Source organism: Cetorhinus maximus, chromosome 8, assembly GCF_964194155.1.
Source record: "Cetorhinus maximus chromosome 8, sCetMax3.hap1.1, whole genome shotgun sequence".
NCBI lineage: Eukaryota > Metazoa > Chordata > Chondrichthyes > Lamniformes > Cetorhinidae > Cetorhinus > Cetorhinus maximus.
Window position 1 is genome coordinate 117,141,985 of NC_135886.1, and position 23,563 is coordinate 117,165,547.

Below are 23,563 nucleotides of genomic sequence, written 5' to 3' on the forward strand. Positions count from 1 at the left end.
GCTCATGTGACACTGTTACATGAGGGGACATGTGTAAATGATTTTTAACTTTCTTTATTTTAAACTTTAAAACTGTACTTAATCAGCTGCTCCATGCCTCAGGGAGATTTCTGCGTTCTTTTGCGCGTATGCGTGAAAGAGCGTAGGCCCTGACTCTCCCTTCTCCCCCCCGCCTGCACAGGTAGCACTCAGCGCTACTGACCGTGCATCACGCTGGGCGTGCCTTAATTGGCCCACTCACGTAAAATGGCGGCACGCAGCAGATCGCGGACGGTGATTGGCTTCACGCCTGTCCGCGCCCGCTCCCGACTGGCCCACCCGACAGACAGAAGATTCTGCCCCGAAGTGAAGAGATGGATTACCAAGGGGTTAGTAGTTTAGTGAAGTTAAAAAAAAGTAAAGTAGAAAAAATTGTGCTGTACCTAGCAACAGGGGTCCAGAGAGACAGGAAAACACAGAAAGGTGTCAGATAGTGTGTGTGTACCAGAGAGTGCGGGCAGAAGGTCTAATCTCTCCAATTATAAATCCTGCAAGCATGCTGGGGAACTGAGCTTAGGGAACTCATGTGTTTGCTCTGAAGTTGAAGTAATAGTGAGTTTACAGTGCAGTTCCTGGGTGTCCCAGAGAGAGATACCAGCTGAAGAAAAGCATCTAGCGAATGTTCAGAAGTTCACTAGAAGAAAACTGTTTGAAACTGAGCTAACCCAAGCAAGGAAATTTGGCATTGAGACAGTGGTAAATCTTCACTGGGGTTTTGTGTCCGTAAAGGTTTCTGGGATAAAAGGAATAGTGTGAGTTTGAATTATTTTATGGTATCTGTATTGAAATCTTCCCAACCTTTTTGCCTAGTGAAATACAGTTCACTTTTCTTGTTTAATAAATGTTTTATTCTTTGTGTTAAAAGTATACTAGCAGACTCTTGTGAATGTGTTCAGTATCTGACCACCACGGTTTCTAAAAAAAACAAAGTTAGGATCTACCAAGCCAGGTTACATTCTGGGGTCTGACTTGTCCAGTACTAACATCAGCTGGGATCATAGCAGTGGACATGGAGCAAGTAAAGCATCCATATTCAAAGATGCATCACTGGTGCATGTTGTCTGGAGCAGGAGGGAGACGCTTTTCCCTACAATCAGTGGAATAAATCTATAGCTCTCCCTAAGAAGGTATGGTTGGAGGTAGCTGAGCAGCTGAGCAGTAGGAGGGTTACACCCAGGTAACGGATGCAATGTAGAAAGTGGTTTAATGACCTAACCCGGTCAGGAAAAGGGAGTACATTTACTGATTCAACTATAACATGTGGTTTAGGTTCCCTCCATCCCTTCACCCTGTCTTGCTAAGTTTTCTCCATCTTATCAGTCCTCGCAAACACTCAAATTTCAACAGCACCCAGTCTTCAATTTCAATGCGCTTTATCAATTCCCCATTTATCCGTCCTTCACTGCCACTCAGCCCAATCCTCATACAACGTGAGCATTCTGTCTTATAACCCCCCTCACTGAACGTGGTGCATTAATCGGGTGAATACTTGACCTTCCCTCACTCACTGGTCTGTTTTCCCACTCCTTGTAGGAGAAGAGAACGCAAAATGGAAGAGAGAGAGGCAGGACTGGGGATAAACTGTTACAAAAAGTACAGTTCAACAGAGGAGTAGAACCTGGAGAAAAGTAGCACATTGCTGTTCCTCTCAGTCGGAGATGGAGAGGCAGGGGACTTGCAGATACTTGGTGGCAGAATTACAGATATCTCTGACACACATATACCAACAGAGCAATGACAAAACTGAGTATAGTGATTGACAAGTTTGTAACTTTGCCACAACTAGGATGACATCCTTTTCTTTTTATTCCAGGGTCTTCGCACAAAACAGTAAATATCACAGGACATCAACGAGCATGATTCCTCCGTGGCCCTTAATCCTTCTGAGGGTATACAGTCACAGATATGCACCATCACAGATATGCACACTTCTGTAGACCCACTTAATAGTTACTTGGATTTTCAACTCATGCTTCACATCTTACAATTGAACACGAGCAGACACTGGTGGGAGGAACAGATGTGGAAAGTCAGTATTGGGTGACACAATCCTTTCTAAGCTCAGCTGAGTTGGGCACAGATGTTGAACCCTGAGGCTTATCATTAGGAAGGGAATGCTAGAGGTGCATCAGCAACTTAGCCACATATTGAAAAAAAGCCCCATGCAAACTCTCCACATCCGTGAAGATGATGGAAGAGTCAAACACAATCACTAGTGGACTAATGGTGCAGGAAATTGCAAAATACCTGTTCGGGGACTGTGGCCGCCTCTGTGAAGCTTCAAGCAAGAATCTCAAATAGATCCAGGAAGGCCATTGCCTTGCAAACTTTGGATGCCAACTTATCTGCCTCCTTGAACAGGATGATCGATTTCTTATTTGCCCTTATTCTCTGCACAGAGTGGTAGGAGTGATGTGGCACTGGCCTAGGAGGGGGTTTAAGATGAATGTAGATATGCAAGTGGAGCCTCCTCTCAAAGCAACCCAATTCTCACCTATTACACCCCTACCTACCCAACATGCTGTCTCCTGATGGCTAGATCTGACCTGGCACAGGGACAATTGGAACTGTCTTTGTCTTCAAACACTCCAAAACCCAAAGTCCACAAGACAAAAACATCTCAGCAATCAAGGCAGGGATCTGCACAGCCTGTATGGACCTCTTCTGATGCTACACTGGATTCACTACATAAAATTGGTAAGAAGTACAAGTGCAAGAAATTATGATTCATCCAGAGTTTGCAAGTGGGTATTTGGCAAAAGGTTATGTTACTAAGTTTATTATTTTTTGTAATGCCTCTTAACATTTATTGATTAGCACCATTTCTCATGAGCCAACTTACCCTTTCACCTGCTTCATAATGAATGTCATTAGACGATCGATTGGGCAGATGTGTAATCGGTGGATGAGTGTTTAAAGGGTGATTTAGTAAAGGGAAGGATGGCAATTGCCCTGATGGTAGAATGTATTGGATGATTTCATTTTTTATCTTTTATACTGAGTGATTCTTTGCAATATTAGAGTATTCTTGGCAGCAGTGGAACAAACTGGTCTGGTGATGCGTTCCCCATCTTCATCTTCTCCTCCTCCTGCTTCTCGTCTCCAAAGATTAGTGATGATCCCCTTTGTCATCCTTCATATACTGTGCAATATTATGCAGGGCAAAGTACACCACTCTTATTCTGCACACCCTGCCTAACTGAGGGGCACCACCAGACTTACCTAGGCATCTCAAGTGCATCTTCAGCAACCTGATAACTCGCTTGATGACAAATCTGGTGGTCATGTGGCTCTTGTTGTGGTGCTCCTGTATCTTATTACTGGGGCTCCTCACGGGTGTCAGAAACTTAGTGTGAAGGCGGTATCACTCTCTCTTTACGAACCAGTCCGTGAGCCTATTTCCTGGAATGAAAAGGCCTGGAATGTTGGACTGCTGCAGTATGAGTACATCATGATAATACCCAGCGAATTCAGCATTGACCTGCATGAACACAAGCTGTGCATTAATGGACAAATATATCTTGTGGTTTATACAACCTCTTGATTGCCGTGACAGTGCTCGGATTGCTATTCGTGTATAGTCAATGACACCCTGAACCTATGGGAATCCAGCCAGGGAGATAAATATGAATGCCTGCTCATTCTGACTTATTGTCATCAGCTCCATCCATCAGTGTCTCCCTTGTACATTTAGGGGTAGCCTGGAATCTGATATGTCTCTGGTAGCGACCTGGAAGGACTTGGAGGTGAAGAAATTGAGAGTGATGGATTTTGTGTTTTGTGCCTCAGAGATACACAGAGATGGCTCTCACTTGGTTCTATGTGTGAACATGATGTCATTACAGAAGCTTTAAAAATGTCTGCTTTCTCATGCTTACTGTTTGCTTTCAGTTTTTATTTCTTGGTAATCACATCCACAGACTTGACTAACAGCACACGGCGCAGAGAACAGTCAACAGACAGACACAGTCAAACACCAAACAACTGAGCAATTGGAATTAAACAATATGATAGAAGCAAAAAACTGTGGATACTGGAAATCCAAAACAAAAACAAAAATACCTGGAAAAACTCAGCAGGTCTGACAGCATCCATGACAGATGCTATCAGACCTGCTGAGTTTTTCCAGGTATTTTTGCTTTTGTTTTGGAATAAAACAATGGTCACTTTCACAAGCATTGGTAATGTGGTCCATCAAGGAGCAGAACTTTCAGTAGGAGGCTGCAAACATCTACCACTACCTGACATAATGGCTTTAACCTGTGGAAAAGCTTCTCTTCTGTGACTTCAAGGAAGTTGAGCACTGTCTGTAAGCCCTATGACATGAGTGATGCCTCCTATGCCTTTGGCTATTTTCCTGTGTACCTCTCTGCTGTGCATCTCCCTTTTCTGCTCCTCCCTCCTGTACATGTTGCTTATCCCATGCAACATGTTGTCACCACCATGGATGGAGATGGCCTTCCTCTTCTGATCTCTATCAAACACAGCCAAAGCGCATCCCACCTTGCTCTTCAGTTTGAAAGCCTCCAAGGTTGAAAAAAGCAATATCCACACAAGCAGTTTCTGCCAGACATTTGCTGGAGGAAACTGAGACATGTGCTGCAGTAAGTGAGCTTTTATTCCAATAAGGCAATGACAAGTTTAAATACCCACCTGGTCAGTTTCCCAAGCCCCAAAAAAAGCATGCTGCACACCTTAGATAGAGAGCTAAATTAAAACTACTTTGCAAAGACTTTATTAACATCTCTTAAGGTCATTAATTATGCTAATAACTACCAGCCCATAAAGTAATAGATTACTTTAACTGGCCAGGAAGGTATATGTAATAAACACAACAGGACTTTGATTTTGCGTAATATGACCTCCATTCATATTGTCATTCCCGAGATTCTGCACAGATTCATGAGACAACAGTTGGGATGCTTAGGTTTTGACTGTTGGCATTATTTGAAGAATAGACCCCTAAACTGGAAACTTTGCATTGGATCTCAGTTTTGGGTAAACATGAGGCATGTTGAAAATTAGATGAAGAACCTTACACTGGGAGATTTCAGAGAAGAGGAGTCCACCCAACAGGTTCAACAGATAACCTTTTACCTCATTCCGACTTGCAACGTTATAACATTGCAAGTTCAAGTACATGCTGTTCTTCTGTGATGAGGTCATTTTGTCTTTGTGATTGCAAGATATACCACAGGATAATCAATGCTGTTGGCAGAGTAATTTCCCCCAGGCAAGCCAAAAAAAAATATCACAATTGCTTGCAATGTGCTGAGAAAGTTAGTGAAGCAAATTGACACTTTATCCTCATATGAATTTTGCTTCATGACTTAAGCTTGAATATTATAGCTTTACATTCTATAACATTGAAATTTATTAAATCATATGAAAAATACTCTTTAAAAGGCCAGCATGTGTTCAATTTAAAGGGTTTAAAAGTTTTAATGATTAATACTGCAAAAGCACTTGGTGGCCTAGGGCTAACATTTATAATATAATCCAGTTTACTGTGTTCAAATCGTAGGGATTAGCGTGCTGACAGTGAAGATCAAAGATTTTTATTGAATAAAACACAAACAGAATGGGCTTGATGAGTCATTTTAAAACTCAGAATACTCTCACGGCTTTTAATTTGTGTTATTAAGACAGCCTGGGTAAAAATCAGACTGTAGGCGTTACTGGAGAGGTGCTATCGAAGTCAAAGACCCTCCTACTTTGGTGGGCTGCACCTCCAGCTGCTGCCATGCAGCCCACCTGGCGACTTGTGCTGGGAAGGGCACGCATATGTCCATTTATTGTGCGCACCAGACGCATATGAATTGGTGCTGTCATTATGTCACTCAGCCCCGCTGACTGATGTGACACTAACCTGAACCACGCAGATCCAATGTACGTATTGTGTGTCAGTCACCAAAGAAAAAGTATTCAACAAGAATAGGGACCCAGCACTAGTGTCACTTAAAGGGTCAGGCACCCAACTTTAAGATAAGGTAATTTGGAATACTGCTATTGCAAAGTCTCTGGAAGCACTCTGGAGTGTTTCCAGAGATGTTGTAATGAGTTTCTGGATTTGGCAAGGGGTGTTGCTGCATCCTCACAGAGACGGCAGGGGATTTGGTGATGTGTCCACACAAAGGCTGCAACAGGTGTGATGACTGCAGTTGCATTGCCTCCAGGTCTGCAGGATGGGAGGGAGATTAAGCAAAGGTTGCAGAGAGTGGAAGTTCTGTGAGATGCAATGCCCTTTACCATTTGCAGTCTGACTCCTCCACACTTGTTGACAGTGACAGGAGGCTGTCGAGCAAGCCTACCAAGCAACAAACATCTCAGAGTGCCCTTTGGCATTCTCCTACATGCTGTCCCATCGAGGCCCTCACCTGATAACTCTGTAGCAGAACTCATCTGCAACCTCACCTTCAAATGAGCTGGCACACAGCCTATCCTTTCAAGCTGGCCTGACGCAGCCCATTCATGCCAGGTGACTCACCGCCTGCTGATCCCAGCTATGCACTGGCTTCTAAGGTATGTGCAATGCCATTATCCGTTGGCGGGGGCTATCAAATCAAATGATGGGGCCTCCTCACCAGCGCTGTGCTGTTGCTCTCTCTCCTCCTCCTGGGGCTGCTGTGTCTGGGTAGGTGGCAGTTCTTGAGTATCTGAAAGCAGAAACCAGAAGAAGAAGGTTGAGCTAAGGAAAAGAGGGATAGATGTGTCACACCATTAGCAGCTTGATCATCACGCCAGATGCAGGATGAACTGGGAGTTGAGAAGGGACGTAATGCCATGTCCTTTGCTGGCCCTGCTCAGCTTCTTCCTACTGTGTGCTGCTTTGTCCTGCAACAGAAAGGGCAAAATGTCTGTGTTGCACTGTGTTTGAATGAAGGTGATGAAATGTCATCAAGCTGAAACATTAATCCTGTTTGTCTCCACAGATGCTGCCTGACCTGCTGAGCATTTCCAGCATTTTCGGTTTTTATTTTAGTAAAATGCTTGGATCCATCTGTGGACAAGTGTATGAGGAAGCTGTGTTACTATAGACAGGTTGTTATTGATCTCTGCAGGTTCTTGCAAGAAGACCTCTAGCTTGCTTGGCCAGCTAATGGCTGTGAAAGTCAGCATTACTTTAACTTTGTGCATCCAAGGGATGTCCTAGCATTCCCAGCCTGCAATGTGCAAGTGCATCAAGAAGATCACCAATGCCCTATTTGTCAGGCCAGTCAACACACCATCTACATTGTGGACTCCAACAGTCATGAAGATAGATCACTGGGACCTGCAGCAGTGCTGGTTTCCCTCATGTGCAGCAGGTAATAGCCCACACTGAGGCATCAGAATTCTTCTAGGAGCTTCCATTAATAGGAAAGGGTTTTACTTATTAATGTGCACTGGTCTGTAATCACCACTAAAAGGCAATGCAAGTTTGTGCCAGGTACCCAGGCAGCTATCACACCTTCATCCTACATCAGTGAAACATCAGCTGACAATTTCACCCTTATGTGAACATTACAGGATGGCTGATCGTGGATACCCCCCCCAACAGCAGCAGCAGCAAGTCGCATTTATATAGCCCATTTAACACAGTAACACTTCCCAAGGCATTTCACAGGATTGTTAACAGCCCATGGTGTTAGAGGCAAGGTACTAGCATGGATAGAAGATTGGCTGTCTGGAAGGAGGCAGAGAGTGGGGATAAGGGGGTCCTTCTCAGGATGGCGGCCGGTGACTAGTGGAGTTCCGCAGGGGTCAGTGTTGGGACAACAACTTTTCACTTTTTACATTAATGATCTAGATGAAGGAACTGAGGGCTAAGTTTGCAGATGATACAAAGATAGGTGGAGGGACAGGTAGTATTGAGGAGGCGGGGAGGCTGCAGAAGGATTTGGACAGGTTAGGAGAATGGGCAAAGAAGTGGCAGATGGAATACAACGTGGGGAAGTGAAAGGTCATGCACTTTGGTAGGAAGAATAGAGGCATAGTCTATTTTCTAAATGGGGAGAGAATTCAGAAATCTGGAGTGCAAAGGGACTTGGGAGTCCTAGTCCAGGATTCTCTTAAGGTTAACTTGCAGTTTGAATAGGTAGTTAGGAAGGCAAATGCAATGTTGGCATTTATTTCGAGAGGACTAGAATATAAAAGCAGGGATGTGCTGCTGAGGCTTTATAAGGCACTGGTCAGACAACGTTTAGAATATTGTGAGCAATTTTGGGCCCTGTATCTCAGGAAGGATGTGCTGGCCCTGGAGAGGGTCCAGAGGAGGTTCATGAGAATGATCCCAGGGATGAAAGGCTTAACATATGAGGAACATTTGAGGACTCTGGGTCTATACTCGGTGGAGTTTAGAAGGTTGAGGGGGGATCTGATTGAAACTTACAGAATACTGAAATGCCTGGATAGAGTGGACGTGGGGAAGATGTTTCCATTAGTAGGAGAGACTAGGACCCGAGGGCACAGCCTCAGAGTAAAGGGAAGACCTTTTAGAACAGAGATGAGGAGAAACTTCTTTAGCCAGAGAGTGGTGAATCTATGGAATTCATTGCCACAGAAGGCTGTGGAGGCCAGGTCATTGAGTGTATTTAAGACCGAGATAGATAGGTTCTTGATTGGTAAGGGGATCAAAGGTTACGGGGAGAAGGCGGGAGAATGGGATTGAGAAACTTATCAGCCATGATTGAATGGTGGAGCAGACTTGATGGGCCGATTGGCCTAATTTCTGCTCCTACGTCTTATGGTCTTATGGTATTATACATTTGAATTTATGGGCTATTATGTCACATGCTTCTACATTGAACTCCACCTGTTATCGAATTGCCCTTGCTTTTAGTTCCTGTAGTCTTTCATAGATAGTTCTTGATTACAACATCCTGCAAATTCGGCGCAACCAGATTACAGGACAAAGGAGGGGGCAGTTATAAAACCAACAGATGGTCATGTCACATACATGCCCCCTGAGCTACACGACCTAATCCAGATGACACAAATAGTTGTGGAGGAGGAATGAATTTTTTTGGAAAATTATATTTTCAGTTCCATGATTTGAGCTTGAATCTACCCCAGATAGGCAAGCTGCAACTGTTCTAATGGCTGTTAAAATTGCTGAGGAGTGGAATAAGTTCTGCCCTGAAAAGTCATAACTACATTTATGTGAAATCGAGTTATTACACAAGTGAAGCATAAATGGTATAATGACTGGCTTGAACCACATTGTTGGAATATTGTTGTGAGCTTTGGATGACATCTTCAGGGAGTCTTTGCATGCACATACTGTCCCTCTTATTTTCATAATAAGCTGGGTTGATGTTCCGACATTTTAATTATTTTCCAAGAAAATTTATGGCATGCAGTTAAAAAACTTGGCAAAAGAAATACTTTGATTAAAGAATGGTCTATTTTTATTAGTGCGATACCATATTTACACAGTGAGTTAACCAAAAAATGACAAAGTGAGGAGGTATCCATTATGTTCATTTTTCAGGTGTAAAATTAGTACAATGTTGACAAAATTAGCACTGCCATAGCCTGTGCTCCATCTGCGCATGTGTTTCTCAGGCCCATTTATTAGGTGTCCTGCGTGGCCTGGTGTTGAAACTAGTATTCAGCCCCTTACATGCCACTTAAGGAAATCTAATGCTGTTCAAGAATCCTACCGGCAAATTTGTTTCTGATGAGTAGAGTAGGATTCAACAATGGCCTGGACAAAATAAATAAAAACATAATTAAACGTGAAGGAAAAATCAAGGACAAGAAAGAGCATTAAAGAAGCCCTGCAGTATCGTAACTCTTTCATCCTAGCGTTCAGATGTGTTCTGATCATGCTGAAATTGGATATCATTTTTATTACCCTCTTTAGGGAATACTCTCAAAAATATTAATTTTACCATTCTACAACCATCTTAAATAATAGATGACACAACAGTGTTTATGAGTTGAATTTCAAACTCATCTTCTAGCAGATGAAATTCAGTGTGAATGCATCTTTTCAGAGGTATTCTTCTTCCTCAATGGCTCAAATATGTAACACAGTAGGAGAAGTATTAAATACTGTGAAAGTTTGGGTAATATTTTCACCTGATTTTGAGTGCTGAATGAACTCTGTAGCGTGGTTTGAATGTTATTATCAAGGTGAAACAAATTTATTGGGAAACATTTTAGTTAGGTGCCTAACCAGACTGGGAAAGATTCTATATTACATTTTGTTTTTGGAGATTTTGACATTATCCCTCATTTTAAAAATCAGCAGTGTCTATTATTTCTCAACCAACAACATCCTAAATCAAATCTTTCCTTAAAAAAAAATCAATGGAAACATTTTACTTTAGACTTACCTCTAGCTAATCTCACCTTAAAAATGTCTATCCATATTACCGCAGAACTGGTTATTGTCTGCAAACTGCTGGCAGTTGTGATAACACATTGTAATTCTGAAAGTACAACATACTATATCTGAAATTGTAATCTTATTCACCGCAGGCACTGCAGATGATCAGCTTTTCCAGTTATAAACAGAAATACCCTGCATTTCCTTTAAAGCTGCAATATCCTGTTTATTTACCATGTGATGAGTTCAGTTTTAAGGTCTAAGAATACATATTGTTGAAACTACCTTTTAAAAATAATTCCGTGCCTGTAGTACATTTCAGCACATTGCTCTTCTAACCTTATAAAGTCTAACGGTGATACAGGGATCCCGATTGTGCGGAGGGGTGGAGGGGGGAAAGGGGGTGTGCAGGGTGGGGGGAGCATCTCATGGTGGTCCAGGGAGTTCCCAGATGCTGGCAGAGGGTCCCACGGTTATCCAAGGGATGTTCTAATTGTGGGGGTGGTGAATCAGATGGTGTTCGGGTGGTGGGGTTCAATGGTGGTCGAGATTCAGAGAGCAGCAGATCATGAGAGGATCTGGACAGAGTTTATAGAGTCATTGGGCGGAATTTTCCCAGAATTGCACTAAGTGCAGTAGCGGGCGGGTAAAATGGAGTCCTACCCACTGACGAAAGTGGCGGGTTTTCACTCTGTATCGTCCCGAGCCGGCCTCATTATTTTTTCACTCCCGCGAAATATGCCGTTTCCATGGCGAGCGGGCTCTCATTCGCCCGCCCGCCATCACCCCGCTGTGGCATCACGCTGGCCGCCATCAATAAAAGGAAGCCACCACCAAAGTGCTCATCGCCATCAGCTCACCACCGCTGCCTGGGAGACATGGCCAGCAAAGGCAAAAAGACTTCAGCCCCCCGCTTCAACGAAAGGTCGCTCGAGCGACTGCTGGATGCCATGGAGGCCCAGCAGGATGTGCTCTACCCCTGCTCTGGCCGCAGAGTGGGTAGCAATGTCACCAATCCAGCTTGGGAGGTGATGGCAGCGGTGGTCAGCGCAAACGCCCTGCAGAGGAGGACAGCCACCCAGTGCCACAAAAGGATGAATGACCTCCTCCTTTCTGCCAGGGTAAGTCACTCTTTTTATCACGCCCAACTCTCACACACACAAACCATCATACATTACTGGCAGTGCAAGGGACATCACCATTCATTCTTTCGCACACACCGTCATTGTCCTCATCCCATCCATGGGACCACTCACCACCCACACAGGCCAGGCATACTTATCATCTAGCGCAGCAGGCATCTTGACATACTCTCCCCATCTCTATCCATGCAGAACAAACTGGCTCACAACAGGAGGGAAATGTCCCAGACAGGTGGGGGGATGCTGGATATCAAAGTTCTGACAGAATTCAAAAACAGAGCCATCCAGCTGGCCGGCGGTGACCAGGACCAGTCCTGTGCTGATGGTGAGGTCGGCGCTGCTCTACCAAGTGAGGATCCAGCAGTGCAACATCCATCAGATAACCATGCTGTGAGTGATGTGTCCTGTTTCACAGGTCACTGCCATACATTAATTATCTTCCCTTGCTTTAGCAGGCACATCTGCCAAACAGCCGACAGAGTCCATGACTCAGGGCCTCCAAACAGGCTCTGAAGAAATCCCTGAAGAGGAATCTGAAGGCACCCTCCTGACGTCCTGTTACAGCGCTCACCCACACCCTCCACCAGAGCAGAGACACACACCTAGCTTTAGAATAGCCTCAGGATCGCAATCTGGTGAGCACACCACACTCCCTGATCCACAGCAGGCGGAGGCAGGGACTTCCCAGGTCCCTGGCACTCGGAGGGATGCTGGAGGCCAGAACGTTGCTGAGCCTGAGTCAGGTGACGAGCCTCTGGACTCGGTCATGTCACAGTTGCTGGAGCTGCAAAGGCAAGCTCGGGAACATCAGGAAGGGATGTCCACTGCACTGCTCAGATTGCAAAGCATGATGGAGGAGTCCATCCGTCTTCAGGCTAAGGTGATAGCGCCGGCATTGCTATGCATTGACGTCAACACTGGCAGGATGGCAGCCACCATGGAGACCTTGGTCCAGGACATCACTCCTGCACTGCTGCGCGGGCTTAACTCCATCACTGATACAATAGTTGGCCTCCAACAGTTCATACGCAAGAGGGGTGCTGGGCAGCTCGATCTCACTCCAGCTGCTCCTTCCGCTCGCGGAGTCAGCCAGGGTCCTCGGGCACCATAGGGAGGAGGATCAGCAGGTGTACACTCCGGGGCCATCCACCCAGGTGACTCAGGGAGTGACCGGCCCATCTGAATCCCATCTTCCTGTGACCTCCGCAGCTCCAGCTTCACAAGCCGAGGACGGTGCCACTGCCACACAGCAGGACCCCAAAAGCAGGCCGGGGCCCTCCAAGCCTCGGCCCTCCAGAGGACGCCCGCCAAAGTCATTACAGACAGGGTGTCACAGTCAGCAGGCTGCCTCCACCTCCGATGTGGATGCCCAGGGAGCACCAAGATGTAGTAGCAGGGTTAGGAAAGTTAGGTAAAAGTAGTTGCACAGCTTGGGCACTGGTGTTGATCACTTGGAAAACTGTTCACTATTGTCAATAAACTCTTAAGAATGTCTCCCTGCTTGTGGCTCCTTGTTCTGATGAGCAGTGTTCTTGTCACTCAGATGTGAAACCTTTCTGCACAAGATAAAGGGCAGGTGTCTCAGTCCAGGGCCTCTTCCCTGTGCTCTGTGCAGCCTTCAGACCACAGTGATGGTCCAGCCTTATGCTCCCTGGAAACATTACTGACACCTGCACCTCGGCAGTGCCTATTATTGCTGCCAGAATGTCGTGGGCAGGCACCACAGATTTCTCTCATTCTCTCTGTGTGCTCTCAGCACCTTTAAGTTAGGGCTGGCCCCCATCACACCAGCATCTGCGACCAGTGATGCTGTGCATCAGCTCCTGAAGGGCTGACATGCTGAAGATGGACACAGTATCAGATGCATCTATAGCTTCATGGCTGCATCTCTAAGATGGCCCTGATCATGGAGCGCAAGCAAGCTGCCCTCGGCCAGACAGGAGTCAGACATTCTCAGAGGCTATGTGAAGATTTATGGAGTGTCCTCATTGCATGTTGCCATCATCCTCCACAAATATTGCAGCTATGAGGGCCTCCCGAGTGCGCCTGCCTCGTCTAGCCAGTGCGAGGGCCTCATCCCTGGCATCATCACCACCGAGGACCCCCTCACCCTCATCCCCGTCGGCGTCCTCCTCATTGGAGGAGACCTCCAGCTCCTCCATCTCCTCCTCAGCCAGCTCCTCTCCCTGTTGCAGCGCCAGGTTATGAAGGGCGCAGCAGACAACGACGATGTGTGACACCCCCTGCGGACTGTATTGCAGGGCTCCACCAGACCAGCCCTGGCACTGGAACATCTGCAGCATCCCGATGGTTTGCCCCACCAAGTTGCGAGCTGCTGCATGAGCCTCATTATAGAGTCGCTCTGCTGCAGTCTGAGGCTGCCGCACGGGTGTCATCAGCCACGGCCTTTGTGAGTAGCCCTTGTCCCCAAGGAGCCAACCCTGCAGCCTCTGTGGACTCTGAAATACTGCAGGGATCTGTTAGCGACTCAGGATGTAGTCGTCATGCACAATCCCTGGAAACCATGCGCATACCTGCAGGATATATTTCTGGCAGTCACATACCAGCTGCACGTTCAGTGAGTGGAAGCCCTTGCAATTGATGAAGTCCACCGAGTGTAGCGATGGAGATCTGAGCACCACATGAGTGCAGTCAATCGCACCCTGTACCTGTGGGAATCCCGAAATCAGGGTGAATCCAATGACCCTTGCATCCTGGCTGTCCCAGTCCCTGGCGAATTGCACAAAGTTGTGTGCCATGGAGAAGATGGCATCCGTAACCTCATGGATGCACTTATGGGTGGGGGATTGTGAAATCCCACACAGGTCACCTGTGGAGCCCTGAAAGGAGCCACTGGCATAGAAATTGAGCACCACGGTCACTTTGACAGGTACTGGCAGTGGATGCCCTCCATGTCCCCTTGGCGCCAAGTCCTGTAGCAAGTGGCAGATGTGAGCCACCAGGTCCCTAGACATGCGCAGTCATCGGCGACACTGGTTCTCAATCATCTGCAGGAATGGCAGGTGGCGTCTATAGGCACTGACCAACCATGGCTCAGTGTCGCTCCTGGGTAGTGTATACAGCAGCTCCTGTTGCCCCATCTTCCTGTGGTTGCTGCTCCTGTCCTTGCGCAGCCAGGTGCCTCAGTCGCTCTCTCCTCAATCTTCTACCGTCTCTGTAGGCCATCAGACATACAGCTAGGTCACCAGGATCCATGATCCTGCCGTGGTCCTCCTGCAGCATGAAAGAGAGAGAGACGTGGTTATCATGGGTGTACTTAGCACCTTTCCTGGCCCTGTGTGACCGCCCCTTAATGCTTCCCGGAGAGTACTGGTCACCCTCGGATGGCCAGGGATGAGTGCACTGAATGGCTGCCCTGTCAACCTGCAACATGGGGGACACTAGTCCAAACCAGGATGCTGAGATTGCAAGGGGCTGAGAGCTCCTCCAGCGGTGACTGCTACATGGCCAGTGTTAGCGAGGAGATTTGTACAACGTGTGCAGTCCAACTGCTCCGCGGTCCGATAAAGTGGTGGTGGACTTGAAGTCTGTGCCGAGGGGAGCAGGGGGGTGCAGGGGGGTGCAGGGGGTGGGGGGGAGGTGTGTAAGGTATGGAGCGTTTGGTGGCGCTTTGGTGATTCGGCGTTGCTTGCATGTGTGGACAGGCTAGGAGCCCGACCCCAGTCACATAACTGTGGCTGCGCCTGATCTGTCTCAGTTGCAGATGCATGGTCAATAATACAGGTGTCCCCACTGCATGGTCACTTCTCTCGCTTACCCTGCCCCCCACCTCGATTGCCTGTGCGTGGGATGCAGCGCCAGGACAGCACTTGACGTGTGTGTCCCCACCACCTCCCCCCCCAGCCCCAGACAACAGTCACCTCCGATGCTGGCCAGCATTTGCACCCAGACAACTCCCCATCAGCCATTGCCTCTGGGGCCAGGCATCAGTCACCCCCACCCCTCGCGCCCCTGAGGCCTGTAAACAACAGGCGTTCTCTGGAGAACGCTGCTGCACATCCATCTCAGTTCCCCCAAAGGGAAGGCCGCCAAGTGCAAGTCGCCTGGGTGCTGTTGCGAAACACATGGGTATGCTTTCCTGCCGACATAGAAGGACGATATGGCAGGGTTCCAAGATCCTGGTGGGCTGGCATTTTAATTATATACCGATGTATTACAATTAGGTCCCCGCTGACCGATGGCGGGAAACACGGCCCGCTGTCAGTGGGCTGAGTGGACAATCGCAATCTGCCTTCACGCTGTCGTGAAGCAGGTCGTGTCATATTTTCCACGCACGCCACCTATCACGCCTGCCATCAGCGGGCTCAGGAAATTCCGCCCATTTAATTGGTCTGGAGGAAAATGTGATTAGAATAGATAGGTGCTTGATGGCCGGCACAGACATGATGGGCTGAAGGGTCTGTTTCTGTGCTGTATAACTCTGTGGGCAGAATATTAAGCTTGGCGGGTGGGCGCATGCCCGACCTGGCTGAGCGTAAAATGACACGTGATGACATCAGGCGAGTGTCCCGATGTCATCGCGTAGTCCAGCGATATTTCGGTCGGTGGGCACGCGCCGGAGTCGGCAGCACTCCCACCGACAATTAAAAGGCCGTTTAAAAAGTCATTAAATTCAAATTAACGCTGCCCATCCAACCATGGCAGGCGAAAACGCTAAGCGCGTTTTAGGAAACCTACTCCACGAGCGGGATGAGGTTTCCTAAAGCAAATAAAATAAAAATAAAAATTTTACACTTGAATTAAAAACATGTCCCTGCTCATGTGACAGAGTGGCATTTTTACTTTCTTCATTAGTTTGCTTCATCTCCCTGAAGCAGCTCTGTGCCCCAGGCAGATCGAAGAGCTCTTTGGCGCGCATGCGCCAAGGTCGTGCTAGACCTGTTCGCCCTCCTCCCCCCCGTCCGCACAGGTAGCGCTCAGCACTGCCACTCGCGTCCCACCGTGAAATTGCGGTGCAGTGCCGATCGCAGTCGACTTCCCGACCGCCCCCACCCACCTCTGCCGAGCCCACACGCCAAGGGCAAAATTCTGCCCTATGACTCTATGAAGTACTCCTGCTTCTGGCAGCACAAGAGCAGTGCTGTAAAGGCATTTATTTTATAGGTTTAGCCCTTCTCACCTCCTTTAAGCTGCTGATTTCCCCAAGGTCCAGGAAGGCAGGCTGCCTGAGGTTAAAAATAGAATGACTGATAAAATGAAGGCATGCAGCCTCATCATGATATTTAAATGACCAACCTCCTTCCTCTGAGTGGTCTGGTGACTTGCCCCAGTTGAAACTGGGCTCAAGATGGGTTAGGTTCCTGTTCCAGATCCTTTGCATTTTAACCCCTGGCATGACCCCAACCCACACATTTTTGGGAATATAGGGCTGGGTTTTACACTGGAAGTGGGGTCTTTCACATCAGGGGGCAAGCCTGTCCCCAGCTGTGGGCCATTAATTGGCTTGAGCTGGGCCTTCTGCTGCCATTGGTATTAGGAAGTCCTGCCTCCAAGAACTCTCTGTTCCCATCAGCACTACCAGGAGCAGTGGCCACTGAGGAACTCCAGCCAGTCCCAAACATTCATTATCAATGGAGCTGGATGCAAAGATAAGTTAGCGGTGGGGGCCTTGCTGGCACCAGGCTGGCAGGCAGGCTTGTGTGAGGGTGGGCAAGGGGGTTGGGTGGACAGAAAAAGGGGGCAGATGGGACATATGGACAGAAGGGTGGGGGTGACCTCTAATGGGCACAGGGAGACTGTAAAGGAGCTACACACCCACCCTTGTGTGGCTACCAGTCCAAGCAGTGAAAGCTGCCCTAGATGTTTCCATATAAACACTGTGGCTACAAAAGCAGGTCAGAGGCTAAGAATCCTGTAGTGAGTAACTCACCTCCTGACTCCTCAAACCCTGTCCACCATCTACAAGGCACAAGTCAGGAGTGTGATGGAATAATCCCCACTTGCCTGGATGAGTGCAGCTCCCACAACACTCAAGAAGCTTGACAGTGTCCAGGATAAAGCAGCCCGCTTGATTGACACCACATCCACAAACATTCACTCCCTCCACCACTGACACACAGTAGCAGCAGTGTGTACCATCTACAAGATGCACTGCGGGAATTCACCAAGGTTCCTTCGACAGCACCTTCCAAACCCACGGCCACTACCACCTAGAAGAACAAGGGCATCAGATAGATGGGAACACCACCACCTGGAATTTCCCCTCCAAGTCACTCCCCATCCTGACTTGGAAATATATTGCCACTCCTTCACTGTTGTGGGTCAAAATCCTGGAACTCTCTTCCTAACAGCACTGTGGGTGTACCTATACCACATAGACTATATCAGTTCAAGAAGACAGCTCACCACTACCTTCTCAAGGACAACTAGGGATGGACAATAAATGCTGACCCAGACAGTGAAGCCTACACCCCGTGAATGAATAAAAAAAAATAGGTTTCTATTTGAGTTTCTTTCCTCATAACAACCAGATCACATGGGCCTGTGTCTGAGTGGAGGTATTATTATAATTCTCAATTTTACCTTTAGTTAAAGGAGACATTTTCAAACATAACCGCCTTATAAAACCCAATATTCATAACAGAGGGATCACTGCATAATGGGGAATCCCACTGGCAATGTCACTTTCTCACTCCCCAAGCTTCTCTCTGTTTATTGTAAAAACAATGAAGTCCCTTATTCTTGGCTTCTATGACCTCACAGGTTGAACAATGGACAGCAAACTACAATCTATTGGCAATGTCATCTATTACAGCCTGGAAGAATCTACTGACGTAAATATTGTGGACTGCAGTCACCTTGATAACCAATGGCAGGTACCATCCTCATCCTGAGGCTGTAGAACTAGTTCCAAGAGATAGATAAGTTCTGTGACCACCTTCTTGGTGAAGTGCAGTCACTGAACAAACTGTCCCTGGTCTAGGAGCAGATAGGAGAACTGCTCCCTGAAGGCATGAGATAGGTAGGGTCTTCTGCTGAGATCCTCCTTCTCCTCCTCCCTTTGTGAACAGTTTGTCTTCTCAGCTACTTCTGCTCTACCTCCCTCCTGGTCTGTAGGCCAAAGGGAGCTACAACTATAGCCTCCATGACTCGGAGCAAGTGGTAGACCTAGTAACCTTTCAGAAACTCACAACTCCTTCCAAACATCCAGCACTACTCCCTGCAGACTTAACCAACTTTTCTAAGCTCCTCTAACAACCTGATACTTCCTAACTCTGTAATAGCAAGTGGATAGTCAAAAGCATCCCACTTGGATGGTGATGCCGTTAAATAGCCCTGGTGGGGCACAGCTGAACACATGTTAAGAGAGGGCATTAACTTGAGCATCAAGGTTCAAAATGGTAAGCTGTACCATCTTTAGATGTTGATTGACATCACGGCCTGCCCACTCTGCATGCCTCTGTTGCAAGCACAAAATACCTGCACTTTGCATCTCCAAGCCAAAAGGGATTGGGAGTGGTCACACCCTACCATTTGTAACCTCAACCGGCTCCCATAGCATTAAAACCATGAGCGCCACTGGGTCAAATTCTACAGCCATCATGTATAATTCTTAAAGGATAATAAAATGAAATTTCACAAGCCAATGAAAACCAATTCTCAGTCAGCAAGCATGCAAATAAGATAACTTTTCTGTGGAACTCATTTCTGGATTCCAGTCAGTCTTTGTTCTGCCAGCTTTCTTAAATTTTCATGTTTCACTTGCTCTTGCCAAATACTTCAAAGCAACCTTTTAAAACACAAAAGATATAAAGCCTTCATTTTCCAAGTGTCTTTTGATAACAAAGCTTTGGTACAGAGGGCCTTGTTTCCAAATAGAATTAACTGTAAAAGGGTGTCATTTGCTCTCAATTTTAAGTAACAATACAACATTGGTTCCAATATGAGCTGCCCGTTAAATATTTCCTGCACCATGACTGCTTGACTTGTAACTTCACTTCTCAATGCAATGCTGAGTTGCTCAGGTAGACATAATTGCCCATGTTATGGGATGATTTATGCTAGTGCACTATTTATATGTAGATTTATCAACCTTTTGAAGATTTTAAAATGATTGTCAGGCCCATAGGCACATGTTCAACATGTCTGGAATTATTGAGAGTTTCTTGATGCCATTCCATCAATAGCATGTCACAGTTCTATCTCTGGTTTTAAGTTGAGAGCTTTTCCACATATTTCAATATAAATCAAGATGCCATGACCTTTACTGCCCGCCATCAAACTTGACATCAGTCAACTGCAGCTTCAGAGATTGGCATTATATTTGTTCACAGTCCATTCAGACTGCACGCCAGCTACTGTTAGACAGCCTTAACATTTTATATAAGTGATCCTCATGAGATTTAATGGGGTGAAGCATTTTGTACCATTCTTCATAGTGAGTTAGAGGATACAAAACATATCTAGACAAAGGTAACAAAATAATGATGAGCTATTGACATTTCCCAGGTAGTGTGTGTAAATATTTTTAATACAGCTGTATCCAGTCCTGCTCAACAGTGCTCATTCTTTATGTCTTTAATGCCATCTTATTGTTTGGCTTGTGCTTCACTGGTAGAAGCAATAGATAAATTCCCTGATATATCTCACAATTGCAGATGGGGTCCCTATATCAGTACTGTTTTGGGACTAAGTTGTTTTTCTACTAATCCTTAGATATTCTCTCATCTCTTTAGATAAAGTTGGAGACTTTGCAGCCATTCAGTTATAACATTGCTGACATATTTTGAGATTTGTCATAATATCTTAGATATCAGGTGCATTTCTATCCTTTATAACTTGTGGATGCTTCCTTGACTTTGTTCAATTTCTTTTTTTATTTCCAGGCTCTGCCTTGCTTCAGTATGAAAAATCCTATATATTTCATTCAAATTGCTCAGTATTTGAAGACTCCATAGAATAGTTCATTGCTGCATTAACATATCTATGTATTATGAATCCCAGTTAAATAATATCATTATTATTTTGCATTTACTTTGGATTAATATTTGTCATTTTACAAACTATTTTACCTTTCCAATTTTTAATTATCATTCTAAAGTCCTTTAGTCCATCTGGTGGACTGTGACTCTGATATTATTCATTGCTAGATTCATTGTTAGTTGATATAGCATGTCATACATTCTTGTCCGCTCCTCTTTTTCCTGTACTTATTTATCCATGATTGTGGCTTTCTAAAGCTATATTCGGACTTCACTGTTTTGTTTACTCAATCATAAGTTTGGCTCAACTGCGTTTTCCACTGATTATAGATCACACTTTCCAAGCTTATAATCTATATGCTGGAGTTATTTGAAATAGAGCCCACTCTACTGGGTATAAGTGATTCCTGTGATTACAATGAGGCTGCCTTTTGTGTATTTTGTGGTTTTCAATCTGTGTTTTAATTTCCCATGAAAAGCCTCTAATTCTGATATCTCACCACACCCTGTTATGGTTCGTGGAGAACTTGACTATTTTTTGAGGGCCCGATTAGTTTGAAATTCACACAGTGCAAGCTACAACATGTGCTCTCGGTGTACATTACTTACAACTACAAAATCCCAGGGTGAGGAATTGGACTTCTGCCTGGAATGGACATGAAGGGGCTGCTCTACCCAAAAGTTCTTGCCAGTGTAAGGCCCAAACAAAATGTGGGCTCAGGCCTCTTTTAAATGCCACCAGCAAGCTGTGGATGCCAACCAAGCATCCCATTGCAGTTTAATGGTTGTGGGAGAGCAGAAAATTGGAAGGTTCCATCTCGAACTGGTCCCTTTAAGAACCTTTGGTGAGGTCGTTCAATGTTGTTTGCAACAGGGCACAGCATCCATTTGTACCTGAGTTTTGCAAGTGGGTTCCTCCAGAAAGCTTAGAGCCCTAATTTGCATATTTAAGCAACCTTAAACATATTTTAGGAGATCCTTGAGGCATTAAAGGAGTGACCAAGGTGATCCTAATTTTTCACTGCCCACCACCCATTTTTCAGGTTTAATTCAGAATCCAGGAATCCAGCTTTTATTCACTTCAGGTTTGTCTTGACGTAAATCTGAAATGGTACAGTCAACTGCTAATCCATGTTGCAGTTTATTAATGTTATCTGCCAGCTGATTAAGTTTATTATTGAATTGTTACAATTCAGTAGTTATTTCCTAAGTCACACATGCAAAAATGGCACCGAAACTTACATTACTCTTTGCGTTGTCATGCTGAGAAGGCATGAAGAAAAAAAATCTTAAAAATTAGTTTCCCTTCCATATTCTCTGGTTTAAATTATTTTTTTTAATGGACAAAGACTAACATACCAACCTCCTGGAAAGTTACACCCCTTGCACTGTATGAACATTCCAGTCAAGCCAACACACAGGACTAGTAGACAAGATGTCTGCACCAGCCAGCTCTGGACAAAGGCAGTGCTATTGTGACTCTTCTTCTCCAATGTTGTGCTAATGGTTCCACAGTTATGTGCTCAAAACACAATGGGTTTTAACGAGGGTCCTTAAAGTACATCGGTAACTGAATTGCTCAACCTGAAGCCACCCTGTCACATGACCGAGACTTGAGCTGTTGCACTTGCTTTAATTATACAGCTTTTGGATTCTATCTTCAGTTGCGGTTTAACCTCAAAAGAGAAAACTGGACTCCAGGCTAGCAGCCTGCTTCTGACCTCCATCTCTCTCAAAGATGGATCTCGCCTACAGAGTGAACTAATCCCCAGAATACAAAAATACTTTGCTGCATCTTCAATCACCTCAAACGAGTCCCTAGGACAAAGAGCAGGAATTCTGCCAGACAAAGCCACCTAAAAAAAACCTTCATTTGGCCATTGACTTACTGGGCTCTATTCACATGAATTCATGCAAATATATTTTTGATTTTTTTTTAAGCAACTCACAATTTGTAACTTCTTTCTCTTTCTTCTCTGGTTTTCTACTTTGTTTGCTCGTGAGTATGAACGTGTGTCTCCATCCATCCGTTGGGTTTTGAATGTGTTAATAAATCCTAGTTTTGTTTTCAAAGAAACATAGAAAGTTAGAAAATAGGAGCAGGAGTCAGTCATTCGGCCCTTCAAGCCTGCTGCACCATTCAATATGATCATGGCTGATCCTCTATCCCAATGCCATACTCCCGCTCCCTCCCCATACCCCTTGATGCCTTTAGAGTCCAGAAATCCAGCTATTTCCTTCTTAAATCTATTCAGTGACTTGGCCTCCCCAGCCTTCTGTGGTAGAGGATTCCATAGGTTCACCACCCTCTGAGTGAAGAAGCTTCTCCTTGTCTCAGTCCTAAAAGGTCTACCCTATATCCTGAGACTGTGACCTCTTGTTCTAGACACCCCCCAGCCAGAGGAAACATCATCCCTGCACCCAGTCTGTCCATCTCTGTCATAGTTTTATATGCTTCAATGAGATCTCCCCTCATTCTTCTAAACTCCAGTGAACACAGGCCTAGTCGGCCCAATCTCTCCTCATACGGCAATCCTGCCATCCCAGGAATCAGTCTGGTGGACCTTCATTGCAGCCCCTCTGTGGCAGGCATATCATTTCTTAGGTAAGGAGACCAAAACTGCACAGTACTCCAGGGGCAGAATTTTCTGCCTGTCCGGCTGGCCGTGCGGGAGTGGGAGCAGGTGGGCGCAGACCCAGTCGCCGCCCACAATCGGGATTGCACCATCATTTTACATGAGCAGGTCAATTAAGGCCTGCCCAGCATAAAACGTGGCTCCCAAGGACAGCGGGAGTGGGTGGGCGGCGGCGGGACCACAATGCCCGCCGGGTCCAATGGCGACCGGGTGGCCTATTTTAAAAAGCTCCTGCCGCCTTTCAAAGGCTGTGAATCATGGCCAGTGGAAGGGCTTCCCAGAGCGCTGCTGCTGAGCAGGCCAGGTAGGAGGGTAGGGCAGGGGAGCACTGTGCCCCTCGTTTTTCTGACGATTGCCTTGCTGCCCTCCTCGAGGAGGTAACAGCATGGCGGGAGGTCCTCGTACCCCAGGACGGGAGGAGGAAGCCCCCCCCCACATGACCAAATGTGCCTGGGAGGAGGTGACAGAGATCGTGAGCTCCCGTGACGT

At 46.2% G+C, this 23,563-nt stretch overlaps 1 long non-coding RNA gene across 1 annotated transcript in view; it reads right to left on the bottom strand.

Annotated features, from left to right (window-relative positions):
• Positions 1 to 499: 499 nt before the first annotated feature.
• LOC144683328 (uncharacterized) overlaps positions 500 to 23,563 on the bottom strand; it is a 28,260-nt gene continuing 5,196 nt past the window's right edge. Inside the window, exons 2-3 of the long non-coding RNA XR_013577237.1 lie at positions 6,624 to 6,695; positions 500 to 2,043 (exon numbers count right to left, since the gene is read on the bottom strand). This is a non-coding gene — a long non-coding RNA (uncharacterized LOC144683328). The remainder of the gene's footprint in view (positions 2,044 to 6,623; positions 6,696 to 23,563) is intronic.